Source organism: Telmatherina bonti (genome assembly GCF_933228915.1).
Source record: "Telmatherina bonti genome assembly, chromosome: 12".
In the NCBI taxonomy this organism is placed as follows: domain Eukaryota; kingdom Metazoa; phylum Chordata; class Actinopteri; order Atheriniformes; family Telmatherinidae; genus Telmatherina; species Telmatherina bonti.
The window spans coordinates 19578804-19595282 of NC_136610.1; the positions used below are offsets into that span (position 1 = coordinate 19578804).

General features: G+C 38.4%; 1 protein-coding gene across 1 annotated transcript in view; it reads left to right on the plus strand.

Annotated features, from left to right (window-relative positions):
- Positions 1-16479, plus strand: part of enox2 (ecto-NOX disulfide-thiol exchanger 2) — a 123218-nt gene that overhangs the window by 47135 nt on the left and 59604 nt on the right. The window lies entirely within an intron of this gene.

A 16479-nucleotide genomic window follows, 5' to 3' on the forward strand; every position in this document is an offset into this window, starting at 1 on the left:
CAGATAAGAACCTGGCAAGTTCACTGAGCTGTTGACATTTCCTCGCAGTGACTCCCCAGGCTCTAATTGGCTACCGCTGATAAGATTCCCATGTTGTAATTGGTAGCCCCTGATAAGGTGCTGTCACCTGCTGCAGTAGTCAGCAGCACAGTGAGATGACAGGAGCTTTGCAGTAACGAGGCCATATCCAGGGCCAAGAACCTCATTTTTCACGTTTTTTTTTCCTAGCCTGGGAATATAGACAATACATATTGACTTGTTTCTTGATATGAATGAAAATAATATTCCTGCCCGCCCTGTTTTAAGGCTTCTTTTTATAAATGTGTTACTTTTATTTTTGCTAATTTAATTTATTTTGATCATTATGACTGGATTCATTTAGAGTAGGAAAATGACTAAATATGCACGTCTGACCAACAGGGGGGAAAAAGTGTGTTTCCCAGAACACTGATAAATACAATTAACCCTTTAGCCACCAAAGTCACAAAAAAGTGACACTTACCAGGCCAGAGAGACAGCTTAAACCAGGTACCACTTCCCACCTTAAGATAGCGGAAAAGTGGATTTTCAGTGTAACACAGTTATTGGAAGCAGAAGAACGGGGTCATTTTATAGTTTAAGAGGAAATCTCATTTAAAAGACATCATAAGGAACTGATGAGAAAGCGCTCATTGTTGGGGAATAGACACAGATGGCACATGTTAACATATCGCAACACTTTTTCACTGTTGATCATCAAGTCACAGCGAAAGTAGTGCTTCTATTGGAAATCACGTGCCTGAAGTAAAACATGTTGGAGATGACAACAATGAGGCCTTTACCTTTCTGAACCTCAAAGCCCTGCCTTTTTTATTTTAAAGAAATTTGAAATATACAAATTTGTACAGCAGTACAGGAGGTTTTCATCACAATCAAGCAAAACTATGTTGTAAACTTAGTGATTTACTTTTAGCTGACAGCAACCAGTAGAAGCAAGTTGCTTTCAGAAAAAATTATTTGTGTCCTCGTAGATGAAACAAGGGGTTCAGTATTACATGTGAAACTGTTTTCACTTTTCCAGAGAAAATTCACAAGAGTTGAAATCTCCTCTCTGCAGTCTGCTGTTAGCTGGTTGTGTTGCTTTGTGGTAGTCAAGGTGATAGAGTGCTGATGATGTTACCCCAGCAACCAAATGGAAGTTGAGAGGGAAGGGAATGGTGGTTGTGTGCATTCTGATATACAGAGTTTCCTAAGAAAGACCTAATTCTTTTATAACTACCTGACATATTTGCAGCTTCTGGGAATCGTCCTATCACAAAGAAAAACTAGGCCCTTTCTTTTTCAGGTGATATCAGTCCATTTGTTCATTTTGCAGGCCAGACTCATTTATTTCGCAGATGTTTTTGCTGGCAGAAGTAGCCCAGTGCCTCCTGGGTATGAACTGAAACTGCTGATGAAGACATTTTTTTCCCTTTATTGTTTCCTTAGTCTATGAGGTCAATGTAATTAATACACTCAACACTTACACTAAAGTTCCTGCTGCTCCCCTAACCTTACTTCCTCCCTGCCCACCTTGAGCTGCATCATTCCTTCTTATGCATGTATCATTTTTTATTGATCTCAAGGAAGTAATTGTGCTTCTGTTTTTAGTAAATGGAATGCAGAAAAGACCTTGCCTGGCAGACAAACTGCTTGATGTGAAACTTGCTACGGTCCCCAGAGCTTGTCTAATGGAAGGGTATGTGGGTGTGTGCGAGTCAGATGGAGAGGATATGAGACAAACGCCTTCACCCACAGTTAGAGCTGAGAGTCGGGGAGGCATACCTCAGTTCTCAGGAGTGTTTGTGTGAAGTCCTCACCAGCAGCATGCACGTTCATTCAACTGTAATCACTCGGACTTAAACTTGTAAAGACCAGAAAAGGTGGAATTTATCATTGTAAGCTCATATGAGGATTTTTATACATATAAATCCTTGTTTTGAACATAAATTTGAGTCACTTTAAGATTTAATACTTGTACCAACCCCAGTTAAAATGTATAAATCTGGCAATGCTTTCAGGATTGTTTAATAGACATTGTCTTTATTTTTTAAAAAAAATTGAATCGTGGGTGGAAAGTAGTAGCCGTCATGAAGTTGTAATGTCTTACAATTAGCTGAAGGGTTTTTTTCCAGCTGTTGACGAACCATGACCATCAAAGATGTTTTCTCTCCAAGCATGGAACACTATAACAAGCTATGAGTACTTCAAGCACTGTTACCACAACAGAGAATGACAGTCCCATAACTTTTTTTCTGAAGCACAAGAAATTAACAAGACCGTGGTGTTTTTTTTTTTTGTTTTTTTTTTTGTTCTGACAGTTTAAACTTTAAAGGAGACAGAAAACAGATTTAAAGAAACTCACCAGCTTGTTTTTCTTCCTAGAGGTTGTCAAACTGTCCTTCAGGCATCAATAAACACATTTAGTTTGTGTGTCTTGTACTAAGCAAGGCTTTGGTTGTCAATTGACTTCTTGTAAAACAGCAGACCCCTTTAAGGCAGCTCAAGAAACGTCTGATGTAACTATGTTCAGAGATTCAGCATAAAATATTACAAAGTGTGTTTATATTTTAATGTTTTACCTTTTAATCTCTGTCAACTTGGGCGGCCATGTCTTGTGGCATTTGCAGCTTTTTAATCCCCCTCAGCTGTCAGACATTTTGAGATGTCCCTCTGGTTTCATAATATGTTCAATTTGTGCTTATTTTACTCATGTATTGAAATATATATTGCATAAATATTTCTCTAAATCCTTTGTGCTGTCAGAGTAGTGTCTCCTTTCATTTCTGACAGTTATGAGGAGGAGATAAATCAGGTCCTCAGTATTTGACTATTGGTTGCTGTGGAGAATTTTGCCTGAGTCTTCTTTGGAAAGGCAGTTTTTCTTTGATTATTCTTTTTCTTCTAAGTCCTTCTCCCTCTCTCGTGGACCAATTAAATTCAAAAGCTGGGGATTTGCTTTAAAGCTTCTGTCTTATAACAATACACCAAAAATTGAAGACAGTGTTTAAAAGGGTGTGTACAAAGGTGTTAAAGGGCAGTGAATTGTAAACTGCGAGGCGAGTAGAAGGTTGGATTTCTGAAATGATAGTCTCAACAAGCATTGATGGAGTTCAATCCATTAATTGCAGCTTCCCCCCTTTTCCCATTTGGAACTTATTGTTGCAACTATTGCTTCTCATGGGCTGGTAGATCTAAACAAAGGTTAGAACCAATACAAGATGCACAGATGAGCAAAAGCAGATTTTAATCCTCAAGGTATCAAGCCACACATCAGTGGGTTAAATGTTAAATCCAAGAATGCTAATCTCAGGCCCCTGTTGTTTTGAAGAGTTCTAACTACTAACAGAGCTTAGCACTGAATTTTTTTTTCTTTTTGTCTCTGAGTTTTGTGTGCTTGACGTTACATGTGGGATCAATTAAATTTCACAGCTGTTTAGTTTCCCATCAGATTTACCCAACTCTGAAGAGCAGCCTTTAGTTCATTTTGGATCTTATACACTGTTTTTCATCTGAAACTGCATGTTTTTCATTTATTCTCCTCACCCAAGTCACTGTCTGATATATCCTCATTTGGCCAGCAAAGCCTGCAGCATTTCTATTGATTTCTCTCTCTCTCTCTCTTTCTCTCTCTCGCTCTCTCTCTCTCTCTTTTTTATAAGTTTGGGTCATTACAGATGATTTTAGATGCATTATAGGAAGTCGAGCCAACTCAGAGATCTCCAATATTACTTTCTGTATCTGCTTCCTATTGTTGTAGGCCTCGATTAACAGTGTTAATATTACATTTTTACTTCTGGTTATTTAGTGGAATTCTGAAATATATTTCTGAAATATAACCTAATGGCATTCTTTGTTTTTACATCAACATGCAGCATTAATTGCTTTGTGGTGGATCCTCAGCTGTATGGTTCATACATATGGTCATTATGAATATGAACAACTGGAGAAAGTCCAACAAGAAATTAGCTTCCATTTAGATAAGTGGATTGTTGTTGGAACACCAGACCTTGCATTTCATACTATGCCCAGAGCAGTTTTTCTACAATGTATTGTACTAGAAGTAGTGTGTATTGCCTGAATTAATGACTACTTTCAACAAAAGTACACCAGGGTTCCCCAAGGTCAGTCCTCAAGGTCCACTGTCCTGCATGTTTTTTGTTCCAACACACCTGGCTTCCATTAAACGGATCCAATAGCCAATGAAGTTCTGCACAATAAGTCATTACTTTGACTGAAGTGTGTTGGAGCAGGTATGCATGGAAAACCTGCAGGATTGTGGCCCTTGAGGACTAAAGCTATGAGCATGGGGGTGGATGATTGACATCTAGCAAACTCTGACCTGCTTGTAGCTTAAAGCTAACCCAGAGCTAACAGTAGTAACTAAGGGAGGTAGTTGGGCTAAAACTAAATCACCCGATTAACTGGCTAAAAACCTTGGTTGTGCTACATTTTGCCGTCTTGCAGCGGGATATCGGGTACCTTTCAATCACACAGACAGGTAACAAATTATGCCAAATTACGAGATGAAATTACTCTTAAACGGAGAAGTTTTTAAACAAATTCACTCCCCACACAGCTGTCATGAAGTTAAATCTGACCTACTAAACCTAAAATGTTTTTTTTTTGTTTTTTTTTTTTAACCAGGCTGTAAACATATTTATTTTTGCTGCAAATCTGGCCTGTTTAACACAGGACTCTATGGGAATTTGCTCTGTTTTGGAGCCTCTCGTGGATGAGGGGTGAATTGCAATTTTTGGCAGTTCCACAAAGGCTTCACTTTTAACCAGCGCTGGTTGCTACTTGGATATGACAGAAAAATTATTAGCACATGTTGGATAGCTAGCTGCCTCTCTGCCTGCTCATACTGAACAGATTCTGGTGAAAACTATATTAGCTTTAAATACCAACATTAAAATGGAAACCTGGAGACTAACTAAACTTGTTATTCCTTTGCTTTGACTTGCAGTTCATGATTTGGCTGATTGTCATTTTTGGTTGTGGCCAGTCGATGAGCTGGATTCTATTCTTTGTAGTCTAAGCAGTTTTTTATATTTTCCCACAAAATTAAACAAGTGAGTCCCTCAAACTACCCCGGTGTCTGTGCACCCTTAGAATCTAAACTGTTCTTTGAGAAGTCCTGTTGTTTTGTTTAGTTTTTGTTTTATTTTTAAATAATAGGGCCTTATTTAAATTAAAATCACTACTTAAAGGGTGAAAAATCCCACTGAAGAATGTGTTTGGATTTAGTTCAGTTTTTTTCATTTGATCCAAAATCCTCAATCATCTTTATTGGTATGTGTTTGAGGTTAGTGTTTATACTAATTTTAAAGAAGCACAAGCTGCATAACGTATGTAACATTACTTATTGATGTCTTTTTCTAAGCATAAAATTAAAAATAACTTCATTCTTTTTCTTTTTCCTCTTTGCGTCTCTTTGCCTGGATATACTAACTCAAAGATCTGCTTTGTTTGCCATCTGGACTATTTGCAGGCTGAATTTAAAGTCACGATTTGTGATACGGTGCCTAAATAAAGCAAGAAATGATTTGCATCAAAATAACAAACATTCAAGCCTCACTAAGTAAAACTTAAGTATCAGATTTCATTCGGATTTTCTTCTTCCTGCTTTCTGTTTTTCATGATTTGATGTAAATCCATTGAGATGCCAAAAGATTTGGCATCAAATGCCATTATATTAAGCTGCCGTTTGGAAGAGGTTTCATTTCATGTCAAATTAACTTGTGCTTTTGCATCACTTCATATCTTAACAGGCCCAACACAACTCATTAACAGGTCCGTCGTCGGCCGGTCTGTCTGTAGACCCATTTACGCAGCTCTAGTGTTAAATGGTTTTCTCCTGTATGAATTAAGTAACTGTTGCACTGTTGTTTTTGTTTTAGAATAATACTTTGCTAAAGCTTTTGTCAGATATAATTCCATACGTTCAGAGATCATGTTTGCATGGTTCAGAAAGGTGGCAGTTATGCATATCCCATAGCTTGTACATAAAACTTGGATGCCTTGTTCAAGCACTGCTTGTGGCTATGTACATTCTTGTACTCACATTTCTGCCTCAATATTCAATTCTGAAGTTTTTATAAAAGTCAGCGTAAAGAAATTCCAAAAAGATTTCCATCTTTCATCTTTTCAGCACCCCAGTTTCAGCCACTTTTAAGTGGTTGGGTCGAAGGGGCAGCGACCTAAGCAGGTAAGGTCAGGAAAGATAGATAGATAGACAGACTTTTATTCAGTTTGTGAGAATGCTGCAGAATATTTTTTTACTCAATTATTCTGATGATGCATCCTTTTCACACATTTGCAAAGGTGTTAGAATTATGGTCGTATTTGGATAAATGTACTGGTGAATGATCAAATCCATTTTGGTCTAACATCAATATTCTCTGTCTTTTCGGTGTGGAATGATTGGGAATGTTCTGAGAAAAGGGGTGCAGAAGAAGAACAGATATGACTAGTTTTAAAGTACTACATTACAGTATATTTATAGCTCAAAAAAGGCAAAGGGATGCTTTTGGCGAAAGAGAGTGAAATGAAAAAGTTGCACAGTTTGAAGTTGTGATTTAAATTGGAATTCTAAAAAAGGTTGAGTTAACGTCAAAAACAACATTTAAACTTCCTTCACTGCTCTGGTCTCAAATAACAAGTATTTATCTATGTAAATATATAATATGTAACTGCTTGCCTTTCTTATCATTTTCTTCTTTACTTTGATAAAATAGCAAATCATCTCAGGTCCTCCAGGTCAAAACAGGGACATTTCATTTTCTTGTGCTTTTTCTTTCTTTTTAATCTTTTCCTTTTATGTTATCATTTAATAGACAAAAATAGATAATGAAAATAACAATTTCTTTCAGCAATAATGCCATAATCACGATTTAGTGGCATTAGTTAAGCATAGGATCTTCTTCGGTCATGTTTCTGTCGTCCAGAATGTAGCTGAGTCCATATGAATGCAGATGAGGTTTAGTTGTGTTCAAGCCAATTTCCCATAAGTCTCTAAAAGCTATCTAATAAAAATAAAACCATCTTCTATTGAACCCCGGTTGATTGCGCTTTAACCGCCTGCATGATAAAACATAGTTCATCTTGTTGGAGCGGTTTGTTTTTAAGCACTTAACCATCTCATAAATTGTTGGCCCAAGTCCCACAGGAGTCAGTTTCATCTTTTCCCTTCACTCGACTTGAAATTATCAAATAGCCTATTACATCTATCCCCTTTAGATTGATGTTTTGGTAATAGACTGTGTCTTTACATCTGTGCCATCACATTGACTGCTCACAAATCAGCATTTAATGATGTGGCAGCTTGGCTCGCTTTAAGAAATATTTCAGTCATAGTCTCTCCCCCTGTTGCTCGTGTTCCCCCTCCAGGACAATGGAAGCAGTGCTGTACATCATTTGCACATTAAAATGAAGACATTTCTTCTGCTCAGTAATGACTTGTGTCTCTGGAAGTGCAAATGCAAGATATGTATTTGAAATTAAATGCATGTCACAAATGTTACTTATCCAGTAAAAACATGTTTTGCTATGTGAAGCTGCTCTGGTTCATTATGGATTGTTGAATTGATAAGTTGGTGGTTTCATATCATATAATGTGTCAGTGATTCATTGTTTTCCTTTTTCCTTTTCTTATTGATAAGTCATCAGCTGATCGACATACTATAGCCCTAACCTCCATTTCTAATGTTTTTCCTCCCAGATGCTTCAGCCGTGTTGTATTCATCTCCCAGATGTGACAGAAATGCGGGACAGTAATCAGGAATTGAACAGATTCTCAGAGCTGTCAGTGAAGACAGAAGCGCATCTGTCTCGTCCTCCAAGACGTTGTCAGAGTAACTTCCTGTCTCTTAGCGCTCATCATCCCTATAGATTAGCAGCAGCTGTTTTTGAAACTTCAACCAGTTTTCTGCTGTATCCCATCAAACATGCAGTGCCCGCATTAGGAATGTGCCATTAGGAGTGTTTGAATTATGTCCTCAAAGTATGTCCTGCAATAGTAAAGGACAAAAGAGTAGTAGCAGAAAATACAACCAATGAACAGTATAAAATGTGAAAAATCTTGAGTGCCTGTTCAATGCATCTGGGCCTTCAGTTGATCCATCTGCTGTTTGCTGAAGCCTCATCAGGAATGGTCTGGATGGGCAGCTGTCAAGAATTCATTCTTATGGAAAGAAAGTGGGGAGGAAAAGCTGATGTTTGCTAAATTACAGAAGAACTGGCAGAAAATCGGTGGCACCAGGTCTTTTGGAGTGATGAATCCTCTACAGGGCCCTGATGGTGTAGGAATATCTTGACAGAAAACAGGGGGAAAAAAGGCAGCCAGCATCCAAAGAAGAGTCTTAAAATGGCCTCAAGAAGCCTTGAAAACTGGTCTGGAAGAGTACTTAAAGAAATTACAACAGAGCTTGTCCAAGAGAGTCTAAGCAGTGTTGAAGAATATAGATGCTCGTACCAAATACTGATTTTCAAGCTCTTTATGGTTTTGCATGCTGTTGTTGCCTTTAGTGCTGAATTTGTATTCATGATTGCACCTATTCCAGTAATGAAAAGAACTGGAGGTAGCTGAAGTTATACATGCACCAGTGTTACAAAGCCCTTCAAGTTTCACCTTGTTTCATGACAATATGTAAAATAAGGGTTACCTCCTCAGAGTGCTTTATTTTTTTCTGACCAGTCAGAATGATCAGGATCTTATGAAAGTATATGAGGATTAAAACCACCTGATGTACTGTCTAGATCTTGAATTTAATTTGTCAAAGTAGAGTAGGACCTTGCTGTCTTTTCTTCATCCTCACAATGACCATCTAAGGGTATCCATATGGTACCATTTTAGGAACCTCAATGTGCAATGTGACACATCATCGCCATTGATTTCCTCACCAAACACTGCCTTTTTAGACATGCAACTCTATATAAAAATGTCTTATTATGGATTCTACTTACAACCTCACTTCGCTATCACATCATATTATTCAGAATGCTTTGATAGTATTGTGATGAGTTTATAGCCATCTTTGTGATTGCCCCCCTTTCCCCCTCTTTTTATACTTTTTATCTCTCCCCCTCTCTTTCCACCCCCAGATATCAGAGTGATCTGTTCTTGTCTGTCACCTCTCTCAGCCTGATAAGGCTGGAAGAGTCATGCTCCTGTCCAAGAGCAGATGCTCCTCTTTGACAGCATTGACACAAACACAAGAGCCTCTGCTCCATTTGGATGAAAATGGCTCCTGATAAGCCACTAGAATTTGAGCTTGTTTACTATTACTTATCTTCCCATCAGAAAAATTTTCAGTAAGACTCCTCCTCAGTGAGATAAATTCTGATTTCAGCTGTGCTGCTTTGTGTCTTTATTGTTATCCCAACACTGTAACTTGTCATATCAAATTCTTGGCTGTCAACCCTTGATGCGCAGTAGTTTGGCACATTTACTTCATTGCAGAGTTCAATCACGCAATGCTTTTCTTTTTTCTTTTATTAAAAGATGCAGCCGCAGCAATGAGCCATTTCAGACGTGGAGATAGAACTCATTTAGGGAATTGAAATGAGGTATTTAGCTGAACAAAGCGTATTTGAGTCATGAGTGAGAAGTTGTAATTTGTAGGTTTAGTATGTCAGCAGTATTATCTAGTCCCCTTTCAGAGTTATGTTGGATTGAATTAAAATAAGGACTTTTTTTATATTAGTGTAAAAATTGTAAAATCAGGAGTCTTTTTTTGTGGAAACTTGGACTTAGCAGAGATCATTTAAGGCTGTTTCTTGCACTACCTCTGTATTCAGGAACAATATTATTTTGTTAATGCTGTTGCAAAGCTAGAATTGGCACATTAAAATGTGATTACAGTCCTACTCATGGGTAAGGACATGGTTTCCGCTCCATAAAGTTAAATGTAAACTGCTCATTAATGGACAGCAGAGGTAGAATTTATTTCTACAACTTAACTTTTGGTTTGATTGCAGGAGTCTTTGAGGCAAGTGACAGATTAATGTGGTGGTCTGAATACCTTTCTGCTTTTCACACTCTGCTTTAAATCTATTAGCCTGCTCAAATGTGTTCACAAATCAGGTGGGAGGTGTAAATAAATGCAACTAATCTCATTCCAGTGAGGATCAGGTGAGCATGTTAATGAATTATATCCGTTCTGGAGAGGATGTAGGATTTGGTGCCCTTTGACTTTGCATTTACTCTCAAAACCAGGTGACCTGCATTAGACATGCATTAGTCTTGTGGTATTGAATTCTCAGTTCACCTTTGTTGAGGATTGGGTTCAAGGTGGTTTTTCCAATCCTAATTTTAGAGTCTGTAATTTGACTACCCCTGTGGCCATCACCTCACCATAACCATGGTCACCTGTTGGACACAAGGATAACAGATTTACTACCAGCCGTCACATTGCAAATGATTTGTATGCAGCAGGCTTACTTACGAAGCTCCTCTTGTTCAGTTTTTCTGTGCAGTCAAATGCACAAACTTGTCTCTCATTCAGGTCTAAAGAGAAATTCAACTTTCTTTATAGCAGGGTAGAACATCAGTCTTGTGTTTTCAGTGATGAAATTACACATGTGGTTATTCAGCCTGAACCTTTCTATATACCCAACATTGTTTGACCTTTGTAAACTACTTGTTTTTGGCGAATCCAATTATATTTCATTTGTATCTTTTTCCCTCAAAGTCAAATGTGGATGAATATGTAGGAAAGATAAAACTTCCACCAACTCCCCCCATCTTCAGGAGGAAGCCCCAGAGCTCCTCACAGGACAACAGTAACCTGCTTGGCTTGTTCCTGTTAACCTCTCCAAGTGAGACAATGCAACCACCATCCTCCCTCTGAAGAGCCCCCAAGTAGCAGAGGACAGAAACATGTAGGAGAGGAGAGAAACATGTTCTAAAAGGCCCAAAAACTATGTTCTTTTGTTCTCACAACTGGACACATCTTGTGGCTTGTTCTCGATGCATCAGTTGAACAGAATTTTTTTCTGATGGAGCTCTGAGAACCATTGTGTGATTGGTCGGACAGCTGAGGTGGGCGTGAGTAACATGGGGTGGTGGGGTGAAACAGGAAGTAGTCACTTCTGCATATGTGCTGATTGAGGTTGAATGGATTGTTTCAATTAAAATCTGATCACGCTGTCAGGAAAATAAAAAAAAATGTATCCAACACATTTAAAGTTACGGACACAGTTATGTGACCTGCCATGGACAAAGTTTCTTGTTTAATATTAAATAACCAGCTCGGTTGTTTTTATACACATATAGCTACTATAGTTAGATCAGTGTTTTGATTCATAACCTTTATGATCTCCTCAAACATGCCAAAACTGTCCATGATTGACAAGTACAGAGGACACATCCTCAAGACGGATATTAGTTATTAGTTCTGGAATTTTCCAGCAGGGCTGAATAGTTCATTTACATTAACAATTTAATTGATTACATTTAATTGTCTATAATTGTCCACAGAAACTTAATTTCTAAAACCCAACAATAAGCGTTGAACATAAAATGACCCATGAGATGAGTAACATCTTCTATAATGTTTCAAACTCAACTATCTTCTCATCGGTGATTCTAGTCCTCAGATTACATTGAGATAGTTAAAAGAAAAATGGCAGATAAAGAGTCCCCAAGTTTGTCCCCCTCATAAGGCCGGACCGTCTCCAGGCTTTCTCTTCTTCTCAGGTCTTCAATGAGACACGCTGCAGAGGAATACTCAGGGCTCTCTTGACTGTGCAACCACTAATCACCAGACCCCTTGCAGCTTAATCATAATTAACAGATCAAAGAAGTGGAGAGAAGGGCAGTAATGCATTATTAAATAGACACAGTGTATGTGTGTGTGTTTGTGTGTAAGTAATGGAAAAATTATTATGAACGCATACTTTATGTATTTTGAGGCGGCTTTCAACATAGGGAATAAGGTTGTACAAGTTGTTCCTCAATTGAGTTTTATGTTTGTTTTTTGTTGTTTTTTATTTTTTTGTTTTGTTTTTGTTTTTTTTATTATTATTATTCTTGCTACTAGGTTTTGTATTTTGTTAGATTTCACTCCTCTGTCAAATTCTCAAATGCATGCAAGGTGTACAGACAGTAATATGACAAAAGTACCGTCAAACTACTTTGTGCCAAACAACAAAAACACATAAATGAACAGTCAATTAACAAATAAAACAAACAAAAAAAAAAAACAACAAACATGACCCATTTATTTAGCTGTGATGGGACAAATTATCCCACTCAGTCGTGTGCAGAGGTAACGCCTCTGGTCCAAGTTAACATTGCTGAACTCTCACCCTAGCCGCCTTTGCTCATTTCCCCTGTCTCCTTCCACTTGCAAAGATGTTTTCTTTGGCTGGCGCTCGAGGTGTAGACGGCAGTGTTTCAGTGAAGAATCAGTACAATATAATAACAGTTGTTATTTTGTTGTAACTACCATCAAACATTTGTGTTTTATTCACTGTTAATACTTGAAGTTCAGTATGAGTAATTTTATTCCTGTCATCACCACATCTCTCTATTTAAAATTGTCCTATTCATTCTCTTTATCCCGATCCTCGTCTCTTTAGCTCCCTCTTGACTTTGCTCTCTAGGGACTGTAATAAACCTGTGGTTTGCTGTTAAAACCATGCACATTTTAAGCTAAATGGCCCCCAGCGTCTCATTGCCTGCTGTTGGGTCTCACGGCCAGTGGGCCTTTAAATGACTTAATTTCCTATCTGCCTCCTTGGGGAGTTTTTAGGGGGAGCTAAAAGCTCAGTCACAGCCTGCAGAGAAAAAGGATCAGGAAAGCCTAGGGCTGCGTGGACCAAGCTAAATAAAAAAAATAAATAAATTTTTTTTTTAAATGTTACTGCTTTAATAGCCAAGGGCAATATCCTGAATGCAGCTATGCATCATGGTGATGAGGGTGTTGAGTTGCATACAGGATGGGTTTTCACTCAACAGCTTGTCCGTTAGCGTCGCTTCCTTTTTATTACAATCTTTAGACTTATTGTATGTTTGGTTAACTGTATGCCTCATTGTTGGAGGCCTGTAGCATTTTATTTTATTCACTAGTTGCTTGTTAGGATCAACAAGCAGCAAGGTTGTTCAAAAAGGATATTTTGTCATAGACTGGGGGGGGAGTGTCTCCAAAAAAGGGTAAAGTTTAAAAAGATTGAGTTTTTGTTGGATCAACAAGCTGATGAAATGAGTGTTATAACCTGGCTTGCTGTGCCAGTACATGAAATGAAAACTGGGCACATGGGCTGAGAAATACAGCAATTTTAAAAAAATCTGAGGAACACAGTAGAAGCAGCAGGAGTTGTGGCTTCCTTGCAAAGTGCACCAGACATGCTTTATGCAAACCTTCACTGAAGCCATTCAGAGCAATTAGGCCTATGCACCTCCCAAAGAGGATGCAGAGTAGCAAATCAATTAAATTTAAATACACGGCCTTGGCAACGAAGGGGTCAAACACTAATATTTTGTCAGACCACCTTTAGACTGGGTATACGGCACACATTTGCTCTTCACTTTGCACTTTGCGGTTTCCACAGCATATGTGAATCTGATGTTTCATCTTCCCTGAAGCCAATGTTGCACAGTTTGATCCCAATGAGTCCTGGCTGTGTCATCTTGAAGCATGACTTAAAAAAAAAGAGAAAAACATGTTAATTTTTCTTCTCATATGCCACCACAGTGAGTCTTTCAGTCATCACAGTTGGGAAACAATAACGCGCCATTCCATGAGGACAGATAGCTGTGACCTCCACTGCGCCGCTATTTAAATCCAACCAAGCCTAACTAGACTTATTAAGTTTGGGTCTTTAGAGCGCTCCATTTGGTCTTCTGAGTCATGAGCTCTTAGCCAGACATGTTGAGATGTTTCGATAATATCATTAAATATGGCATGTGTATGAGCTTTGAGATAACTGAAGCTTAGAGCTAAAAATAATTTGGCTCATTTTTCATCTTGCTGCCATTCTTGCTTATTGTATTATTTGATCTTTTGAACTGAGTGTTAAAATTTAATATTGGTTTATTTTTATTCCATACATATTGCATTATTAGCCATATGGAAGTGGCCCTGTGATGGACTGGCGAGCTGACCAGGGTGTACCCTGTCTCCTGCCTGCTGACTGCTGGGATAGACGCCAGCTTCCTCACGACCATGAACTGGACTACGCAGTTTGGAAAATTAATGAATAAATGAGCTACATGGAAGTGTTCCTGTTTATGGTTTTTGTTAAAAAATATTCACTGACCTTGATTCTCTTAATGCTAGTTTTGTGCCAGTCTCCATCCTCCTTTCTGGCAAACTGAAATTGTGTGCTTAGTGTCTATGTTTGCCTGTGTGTGTGTGTGTGTGTGTGCGTGTGTGTGTGTGTGTGTGTGTGTGTGTGTGTGTGTGTGTGTGTATGCCCCTGCGTTGAAGTTCCAGGAGCTGTTTGTTATTCCTCCCTGAGCTATCGATGCGGCGGTGTCGATTGGCACGTTTAGGAGGAGCAAAGGTTGGCTCTTCTTCTCAAGGACATATTGTCGTATCAAAGTCAAAAGCCCTGACTGAAGTACATAAGTTTATGCCTGGACAGTATAAATGATTTATAAAGTGAGTGTGCATATGTGTGTGTTGAAGGAAATTAGGCTATGGATTGCAGAATTGTTTTGAAGGAGTATTTACAACAGAAAAAAGAGCAGTTTCATATGAAAGGGAAAAAGGAGGAATTATAGGTGCTAAATGAATGAGTTCAGCAGCACAGACTGAGGAATGGTGGAGAATGTGGCTCTAATGAGGACTATTTGTCTGCAGGTTCAGAAAGCTGCTAAAGTGGAGAAAACATGACCTGCACTTGAACAACTATGACCCGACTAGTTAAATGCATCAGGCTTTGTGAGCTGCACAATCAATAAGTGGTCTTTCCTTTAGTGAAGAGCACAAATAGATTTTGTGGATTATATGTAAGAAGAACTGAACGTGAGATTTTTCTTCTTTTCTTTCACAAAAAGAACTGAATTTCAGTTTCAACTCTCATTTCACTGCATCTCCTATTTTAGTTCTTTTTAGTTGGCTTTTGCACAAATACACAAACTCTTATGCGCTGCATGATAAACTTAAAGTAATCAGATCTACCTTTGAAGAATACAACAGGCTTCAAACATATTCAATGTGCTAAATAGATATAAATTTGCTATGATTATGAATCTCCAACAATCAACAATATACAATTTTATTACACCTTGTTTGTTTTTTTCCAAGAAGAAGAATTAGCTAGACTGATGACATCACATGTAAAACCCTGAGTGTGTGTATTCATAAGCTCTTCAGAGACAGCATTTAGTGAACTGTAAACTGTAATAAAACTGCGTTGGGGGAAAAAAAAATAAAGAAAAAGCTCACCGCTACTCCCTTCTTCTTTCATTTTAACTCCTGGAAAGTGTCCCCAGTTAATAGGGTTGTGTTCGTTAACAAGCCTGTGAAGTCCTCATCAGCAGTATTATCACAGCGACACACAGACACGCTCTGCTTTATCAGGCCTCTCTGTGGCACTGACAGCAGACAGCGCAGCAATTAGTGCCTCAAAGAGGGAAGCGGCATTATTGCACATGGTCAGCTGTGTCTGAACACCAGAAATACCAATACAGTTGTTCAGGCAGAGGTGCATATATTTCTACATGCTGGCTACACAGGAGGCTCTGCCTCAGAGCCTCTGTAGTGTGAAGCGTTGGAGGTTGGGGTTCTTGTCATTTCCAACAGTAGCGTTGGCTTTGGCACTCTGGAAGAAGGCAGCCTGGCTCAACCAGCAGTCACAGTAATTTAAAGGTCTGTCAGGGAGAAAGAGATCGACCAGAGGAGAGTATTAAAAGCATTTAGAGCTGTGAAATAGACTGTGTGCAGACTGGAAGAATGAGCTGCCAGTTCATGTATGAGGAGATAGTGTTGACCTTCCTGCAGGATTTTTATTACCTTTCCTAAATATATTTGCTTTATTGTACAACACTCAGAAGTGGAAATGTCTGGGGAAATGTTGCTTTGAAATGCACACTTATTTCTGAGCTCAAATAAGGAGATTTATGAAGTTTATCATGCTTCAGGAGCCGACTGTTTGACAAATGCCTGATAGCATCAATATTTATGTTTAATGCCATGATAATCTTGTTTTACACTTTTTTTTTTTTTGTTTTTTTTTTTTTTGCTTTCGCTTGCAAATTCAAGCTCTGGCTTATCAGTAGAGTACTGAATTATGTACATTTTATGTAGCTATAATATTTATGTAATCCTATCTGTCAACCTTGCTGTTTCAAACAAAACTTTTATGTTTTGTGCCGACTCTTTTCTGTCGTTCCTGTGGTATTATGTGTGAGCACGGGCTGACAAACAATTTCTTGGGTTGAGGCTACTAAAATTCTCATGACAAAACCATGCTGTTATTTCAGGATTGCACCAAGCCTAAAACTTCTCA